This window comes from Procambarus clarkii, chromosome 78 (genome assembly GCF_040958095.1).
Source record: "Procambarus clarkii isolate CNS0578487 chromosome 78, FALCON_Pclarkii_2.0, whole genome shotgun sequence".
NCBI classification, from domain to species: Eukaryota; Metazoa; Arthropoda; class Malacostraca; order Decapoda; family Cambaridae; genus Procambarus; species Procambarus clarkii.
Window position 1 is genome coordinate 20,229,575 of NC_091227.1, and position 9,568 is coordinate 20,239,142.

Below are 9,568 nucleotides of genomic sequence, written 5' to 3' on the forward strand. Positions count from 1 at the left end.
CACGCGCACACTACAGTATTATAAATACACTTTTGTTTTTGCATGTATTCTCTAGAGAATTGATTTGAGAACATTTTCACACCAAATGTATGGATAAAGTATAATCCAACAAATAACTTAGAAAATGTGTAATGACTGTAAATATTTTAAGCATCACTGAGCAGGACCTGCCAAGCCTGCTATGTTTACAGTCAGAAACGAGCAGAGAGGTGCATTATCTATTATAAATACACTTCTATTTTTGCATCTGTGCCCGAGAATTAATTTGTACACATTTTGCCACAAAGTTTATAATTATAACCGAACAAATACAGGTAACAAAAAATCATGAAATGATAGTAACATTTTTCAAATCGCTGAGCTGCCCAGGGACCCAGAGCGTTTATACGGTATAATAGTCAGGAACACAGAGGCCGAACTGCCAAAGTGTTAATACCTTTGCCTATGCTTATTGTAAACAAAATACAGTGCTTAGTTGTAGAATTCTACTTATGGATATTAACATCTAGTCAATTAATATATAACCATATTTGTTAAAAAGTCAGACCTCACTATGTGTTAGGGATGCACTTGGGAAAGCCAAGACAAACGTGTTAAGGGGAAAAAGCAGTGGTGAATTCCATTTCTCTCTCAAAATTAATTTTCTGAGAAGGATCCTGTGGTTGTTCCTTGGTGCTTGCTACCGGGCAAGCTCCACCTAATTAAATCCATACCATGCTTTAATAAAGCCTAAAATAACCCTACGTGGGACCAGAGGCCAAAACCTGGCTCCTCTCTAGACAGACACAAGGAGTAAGGGATTAAAAATCACCTTAACCAAGAAAAGGAGAAAGAGTCAATACAGATGAAGTTAGGTAAATAAACCATAGAAAATGGGACATCGGAGGATAATGACTATGGCTAATATCTAGTCTCCAGGTTTCTGGCAGTATAATAGTGTCGGTTGCAGTGTTCATCTTTTCCCGAGTCTTGAGATTCCATCTTTCTCATCCTCGGGTCAGCCCTCAGCCATTGTGTCTACTGTGCCTTTACTAATCGTTCTTATAGCATAAGGACTTTCCTTTCCTGAGTAATGTTGGTAGTATACATTGGTTAGCTACTGAGGACAGAGGTCTGGTAGTTTTATGGATGTTTCTGTGCTATAGTCAGTGCTACTAAGGCTGCCTAAAATAGGGTATTTCATTACATTTATCATTTGATTTTCCCCATTTATCTCTTTGAAAAAGTTGTTAAATGGTCTTTGATACTGAGTACGTCATATATAATTCTATAGACAGCTGTTGTGGTCATTTCCTCTAGCTCATTCAAAATAATCATTGTTTCCCATTTGCTATGTTTATGATTGCATGCAAAATTATTTAGAAAAATTGGTGTATAATGTCTAGTATTAGATTGCATTGAGAGTTGCAATATGTAAGATGCTTTATAAGCTTTTTCTTTAGTGTTTTAGGTAGGTCTTATGTACAGTATTTAGATAGACATTAGAATGTATGTTTTATTCATACAGGATCGTGCAGGGAAAAGAAAAAAACAAGAAAAAAGCAGAAAGTATGATGAAGATAATCCAAATTATGATACTTGGACCCCACCACAGCGACAGTCTGGAGATGGACGCACCAAATTAAATGAGAAATTGGGATATTAATTAGCAAAATAAAGCGATTCTCAAAAGAACATATTTGACTGGAATAAGCATAATATGTTATTAGGGGTTCCTTGGTAATTCTTTTACCTCTGAACTGTGATATTTATAATTTTTATTTGCCTAGCTAAACCTCACACAGGCCACAGCTATTTTAACTTTTATTGAAGCAAATTAATTCACTGGTTGGGTTTGTCTTCTAGTACTTTTATTTATTTGTTGAATGGTAAGTTTGTGATAAACATTTCAAGTGGATATAAAAAAATCAAGACCTACAAATTGGTATGTTTTTGCTTCATTGACACAACGTACAGTACCACCAGTGGTTGATGAATTATTCTTTTTAAATTGCTGGCTAAAATGAGCAACACAGGTAGCTATGTCAAATCATTATAACCTTGTAGGGTTGAACTGTTTACTGATGTGAAGTTAGCAGCAACATTAATATAAGCTTTGTTAATTAAAGTAAAGGATGCAAAGATTAAAGTGTGTGTTTTGTAATGGATGTTTGATAAAGACAAAGGTGTGTAATGTCTTCAAGGCTTTATATAACACATGCTATATTAGATGGAGATACTTGAGAGGAGAATGAGCATGTGTATAGGACAAGCAAGACTGAGAGTTGGATGGAAAAAATAAACATGGTTACTATTATTTAGTCCCATTTACTGATGACTTAGAAATAATGGCAGACAGCAAGGAGAGTTGGAGAAAGTGGTGAATGAGTTGTGCAGTGTGTGTGTTACCAAAGGAAAAGGTGAATACCAATATGAGAGGGTAGTTTTGAAAGGTAAGAAAGCAGATGCAATACAGGGTAGAATATACATTGTCATAAAGTTTAATATTTATATGAATGATGAAGTATGGTTAACAATCATAATAATTAACAAATTTCCCAATGTCATGGGGAGGGAAGGCAGCAGCCCAGATGACAGAGAGAGCAGAGTACAATGATAGAGGGTTATAGATAATACCAAAATAGTACTCATTCATTCAGTATATCATCCACACAATAGCAGTACATATATAAGTATACTAGAACCGCCACTCAACAGCAACCCTTCACCAACAGTACCACATCACTTCATAAGGCCAGGTTTACAGTGCTGTTTCCTATTCACTTCCTTGCATACAGCTGTCATCCTGTGTTTCTTACCATACCTTGTGATTTGTTCACAAACTCTGCTTCTGTTCCTTACCGTACCTTGAGTTGTTCACAAACCCTGCTTCCTCTTACTTGCTTGTAAAGTCGGCCCATCTGGGATTTTCTCTCTGTCTTGTACCTGTAAAGTAACTAAAAAACACGCCATATGTCTATCTTCCATTTGTTTTGTACCACAACTGATCCATCTCTGCACACTCAATCTTGCAATTTATTGGCTTTTGCATTAGCATCCATGACAATTTAATTTCTCACTGTCTGTCCTCTTGATACAACACATGATTGTAGGATTGTCAATTTCTTTTATAATTCTTGATTTTTTCAAGTTGATGGCACACCATTGTCATGCGTCTGTGCTTGAAGAAAGGCACTACCGCTCATTCATGAAGTCCTCTGGCACTATTTTGCAGAATTTAAATATTTTGATATTGTGCTATGCTCTAACATGGAACAGAGGAGGGGAAAATGCTGTGCTTTAACATGGAACAGAGGAGGAAGAGTGCTATGTTCTAATATGGAACAGAGGAGGGAAAGTGCTATGCTCTTATATGGAACGGATGGAAAAGGTTATGCTCTAACATGGAACAGAGGAGAGAAATTGCTGTGCTCTACCATCTATTAAAACATCTGGATCTATCAACAAAATTGAGAAGTGCAAACAGCATTATGGATATGATGATTGTTTTTTGTCTGTACAGTATATTCATGACTGACATACGGACTCCATAATAAATGCATTTGGTAAGCATAGAGGAGTGAGGTTATGGAAGACATAAACCACATACAAGGTGTATGGTAGCAGAACACGTTAGATGCTTAGCCAAGGTTTGGAAAAAAGGATATGATACAGGCTTGGAAGGAAGATATGCAAGTGTGAAATACAGTGTGTTAATAATTACTGTACCAGGTACCTAAGTTAGGTTAGAGGATGAGAGCTACGCTTGTGGTGCCCCGTCCTCCCAGCACTCTTTGTCATATAATGCTTTGAAACTACAGTATTAATGCTTTTAGCCTCAACCACCACCTCACCAAACTTGTCCCAACCATCTACCACTCTGAAAGTGAATTTTCTCATTTCTTTGGCAGCTTTGTTTAGTTAGTTTAAATCTATAACCTCTTGTTCTTGAAGTTCCAGGTCTTAGGAATTCTTCCCTGTCAATTTTATCAATTCCTGTTACTATTTTGTATGTAGTAATCATATCGCCTCTTTTTCTCCTATCTTCTAGTTTTGGCATATTTAATGCCTCCACCCTCCTCATAGCTCTTGTCTTTCAGTTTTGGGAGCCACTTAGTAGCATGCCTTTGCACCTTTTCCAATTTGTTGATGTGCTGCTTAAGATATGGACATACAACCTCTGCATATTCTAGCTTTGGTGTAACAAATGTTGTGAATAATTTCTTTAGTATTTCACCGTCCATGTATATTTAATAGCAAATCTGAAATTGGAAATTGTAGCATAGGTACCTCACATGATGTTCTTTCTGCGGTCCTCAGGTGATAGTTTTCTATCTAGAACCACCCTTAGATCTCTTTCTTTATCAGAATTGTTTTTTAAAGATTTCTCACATAATTTGTTGGTTGTGTGTGGTCTATGTTTTCCTATTCCACATTCCATAACAGGGCATTTATTCACATTCTTCATGATCTCTTGAGGTTACCTTCAGATGATTTCGGGGCTTAGCGTCCCCGCGGCCCGGTCCTCGACCAGGCCTCCTTTTTGTTACACACCCCCAGGAAGCAGCCCGTAGCAGCTGTCTAACTCCCAGGTACCTATTTACTGCTAGGTAACAGGGGCATCAGGGTGAAAGAAACTCTGCCCACTTGTTTCCGCCTCCACCGGGGATCGAACCCAGAACCTCAGGACTACGAATCCGAAGCACTGTGCACTCAGCTGTCAGGCTCCTGTCTGTACAGGTGATGCATAGATGCATGAAACAATGGCCGAGTGCTGTGGCTTTCTGCCTCACGCTGTGACCATCATAATTAGTATTGTGTTCACTGATATCTGAACATTGTACATAGTCTTTATCACAGTCAGGATCTATTACAATATCATTGCATAATAATCACCGTTATTTATTATATTCATAATTTTTATGTGGTGCTGTGGCCCATAGCTGCACAGCGGTGCTATGAACTGCTGCTGCATGCACCAGCCCTGGTCGCTCTCTCAGTACCGAGACTTTCACAGCCAGAAGGGATGCAGACAATTGTTTTTTCTCAAGATGACATTTGTTTACTGGAGCCTTGAAGAGCAGGATGTAAGCCCTATGTACCCACTGGAGTTTTAAATCTTATGCTAGACCTAAAAAACAACGCTGGTTGTGGTGTGCACCATTGATGAAATAACCCTGGTTGTGGTGCGTAGATGAAGGATTAAAGACAAGATACAGTACTACCATGTATAATTTCTTAGTTTATATAAATGTACTGTACTGTATATACATATCCAGTATTCTGACCAATAACTTGTTATATCTGATTAATGACACTTTTTACAGATGCATTTCATTTTGCACTTACTAACAACCTAGAAAAAAAATGATGTTAACACCATGTTAGAGATCACGGTACAGTACTGTATATATACACCAAGAGGTGAACCCCAACTTGTAATACTGTATGTACACTGAGAGTACTTTAGTCATGAACTATGTTCAGGAGTAAAGTATACTTACTGGTTGGTCACCAAGTTATTAAGACAACCTTAATATCCCCAGACTGTTGATATGCTTTAAACTCAACACCAAGGCAGAGTGTTAGAGAGGTTTCACTGCTACATTTACTGGGTGTAGAATTATAATAGGATATGTACTTAACTATGTATTTTGATTAAATAAAAGCTCATAAAATTTAGAAATGTATAGGCCTAATTTCATAAAATTACATTTCACAAAAAATTTCTCATTTTTTCCTCTAAACAACAGACTCATTATTACAAGGTTTTGTAGTGCAGGCATCAGTGACCCAAATACCTTAGAGTATAATGTGAAGGCTTGATGGATATGTAGAGTACTATGTAGTGTGGGGAACAAACCAAGAGGATTGGTAAGTATCAAATTTTCCACCACTTTATAGTGTTGTAAATAATTTTCTATTACTAATACAATAAAGCTACATTAGAGGACAGGAATTTATACTCTATATTCACAGATGTTTATTTACATACACCTTATATCAACATGCTTTACAGCATAGTACCATATTTACATACAATGCCAGGTATTGTGATTACACCCTCACATGCGCATTGTGTGGGTAATTACTACTAGGTATTCTAAGATAAAGGCTGGAGCTCCAGTGAACGTGGCACTTCATCACCTTCACCAGTTACTACTTACCTACAACAATGCTGGTCTTCTTACCAGGACCAAACAACACTACTACGGTTAGTAAAATTATTTATTTTTTGTCTATACGTGTAAATAGTAACCACATCAATAAATTATCCATATACTCTACAGTATCATGGACTTGACCTCTGTGAATATGGTATAAATGTCTGTATATTTTCTTGGCATGCTTTCAATGGTCTTTATTTTACTGAAGCCTACTCAAAAGAAAGCAAGGTTATGAAAAACATATGTAATGTAATGGCCATAGGAGGTTTCTGTAAGAATTTGGTACAAATATAATAGAAGAAAAAAAATGTAACAATAGAAACCATGAGTTGTCAGTAAGATTGACATTACATTATTTGTTATTAGTATAATACAGTAATGATGTTTTGCAGTACAGTGATTGTTAATATCTGGAGAGGTTGAATGGTGACTACTATGTAGCTAACTAGCCATACTGAGATAGTTCCAAACAGGAGTTCATAATAGTCTACTGAACACCACAACCAGAACCTGGATCCCTCACATAGGTGCAGGGAGCACTGGACTGATACAGTAACTTCATCAAGGTAATGTCCAGAAAGTAAATGAAGCAAAACAGACAACAGCAATGTTCAGAGAAAGAGACGAAACCGCAAATGACGCTACAAAGCGGTCCACCCATTAGTCAGTTTGAACAGAGTACTACCCCTTGGGTACAGGCGGCAGCACCACCATTGAGAGTTGTTGGGCTCTTATGTCAATTGTCAGCATTCCTTAGTCCATCGTCTGATGTCCAACTCTTTAGACTGCTCCTCAAGTCTCCAGGCTTTTGGGTTTCAACTGATTCTAGACAAGTGTTGGCCATTCTTAGGGCTCTGTATTATAGGGGCTCATTTGCTTATGTATCATTCCAAGGTTTAATGTTAATTTCACCTCAGTGTTTACAAGCTTCACTTGTGTGAACTATGGAAACTGCTCACTTTGAGCTGTATAAGCTCAGGGTAGCCTTTTTTTTTCCCCTTAGGCACTTGTTTGGTAATGCCGCTGCCCTGACAGTACATTTTCTGGTGGGTTTGGGAGTTTGTTCGTACAGGCTGGCCTACTCTGCAGAGTGCCCTGCTGAGTAGTGCAATAGGTTTTTGACTCTTGTGAGGCTCTGAGGTTATGGACATTCTGGGGCCTTATTGGGGTTTGTGTACTTGTTCATATGGAGTGCTAGTTGTGCAAAACCCTGAATTTTGCCTGCATGGTTTTCTCCATGGGAAGAGTTTTTCTCAGGATCATTATTATGGTTTCACAGTTGTCGCCACAGCCAGGACAAAAGAGTCCAAGCTCCATTTGCCTTTCACTGGCTCGCCAGTTTCCTCTTGGTGCTTTTCGAGATGCTACATCAAGCAGTGGAGGAGGGAAGCATGTGGACAGCTGCCCTGGGTTGGAGATTGGTGACCAGCACTCACCAGGTTTTGTTGCTTTGGAAGCAAAGTGCTGTCTGGTATCACTATGCACACTACTAATACTAATCAAAATCCTGATGATTCATGTTTTAGTCATCTTTCCACATGTTTATGGGCAAGAGGAACACAAGGTCCCATAGCTGGGGGAAAGCAGTGCTTGGATAAGTCTAACTCATTGGAAGTCATATGCACTGGTTCACTGTTATCCTGTACGTAATTGCCCTCAGACTTGTCGGAGTCACTTTGGTTGTATATCCCAGATTCTTCTTAATTTTATCTTATGTAGGTGATGCTGCATGCAGTGTTACCAAGATAGTGGATGTTTACTGTAGGCATCTGAGGCAATTATGGGTGCCATGTGGGAGTTTTAAAGTGTACTCAGTATCTAAACTTACCTCGGGATGTGATACGCACCATCATTCAAACATCTGATGTTTTGATGTGCAGTGCTAAGGTTAAAATCCACCTCATTTACCAGGGGTAAATACATTAAAGACTTTATAGAAGAAATTTTATTTTATTCTACAGGTTTTTGTAAGCAGCATACAGATAAACATGGTAATGAAGCTCTACATCTTCATATCATTTATTTTTATAAATCCTCCACATTTCAAAATATACAAATGTTGTAAATTTGAAAAGTACCTGAATATGTTCAGATTTATCCAATGGTATATTTTGGTAGCAGTCTTTCCTGTAGACATATATTATTAATATGACCGAAAAAGTAAGATTAATAATTCTAACACGAATTTTCTCGATCTTTCGTTACGTTTCTTTTCACTGTTGGTGGTAATTCAAAAATCAATTCTCCAAAATTCATTTTTATTTCTAGTCTGACGCGACACTTGAGCGCGTTTCGTAAAACTTATTACATTTTCAAAGACTTTAGTTTACACATACACAACTGAATAGAACTTACACATCTTCGATTTGTTTATATCTACATTTGAGTGAGGTGGATGGGGTGAGGTGGTATTAATAGGGTATTAAATTCCTAAACACAAGACAGAACACGAAACAATGGGTATTGAATGGAAGTGATTGTAGAAAGCCTATTGGTCCATATTTCTTGATGCTTCTATATTGGAACGGAGTCTTGAGGTGGGTAGAATATAGTTGTGCATTAATTGGCTGTTGATTGCTGGTGTTGACTTCTTGATGTGTAGTGCCTCGCAAACGTCAAGCCGCCTGCTATCGCTGTATCTATCGATGATTTCTGTGTTGTTTACTAGGATTTCTCTGGCGATGGTTTGGTTGTGGGAAGAGATTATATGTTCCTTAATGGAGCCCTGTTGCTTATGCATCGTTAAACGCCTAGAAAGAGATGTTGTTGTCTTGCCTATATACTGTTTTTTTTGGAGCTTACAGTCCCCAAGAGGGCATTTGAAGGCATAGACGACGTTGGTCTCTTTTAAAGCGTTCTGCTTTGTGTCTGGAGAGATGAGAAACTCTCCAGACACAAAGCAGAACGCTTTAAAAGAGACCAACGTCGTTTATGCCTTCAAATGCCCTCTTGGGGACTAAGCTCCAAAAAAAAAACAGTATATAGGCAAGACAACAAACATCTCTTTCTAGGCGTTTAACGATGCATAAGCAACAGGGCTCCATTAAGGAACATATAATCTCTTCCCACAACCAAACCATCGCCAGAGAAATCCTAGTAAACAACACAGAAATCATCGATAGATACAGCGATAGCAGGCGGCTTGACGTTTGCGAGGCACTACACATCAAGAAGTCAACACCAGCAATCAACAGCCAATTAATGCACAACTATATTCTACCCACCTCAAGACTCCGTTCCAATATAGAAGCATCAAGAAATATGGACCAATAGGCTTTCTACAATCACTTCCATTCAATACCCATTGTTTCATGTTCTGTCTTGTGTTTAGGAATTTAATACCCTATTAATACCACCTCACCCCATCCACCTCACTCAAATGTAGATATAAACAAATCGAAGATGTGTAAGTTCTATTCAGT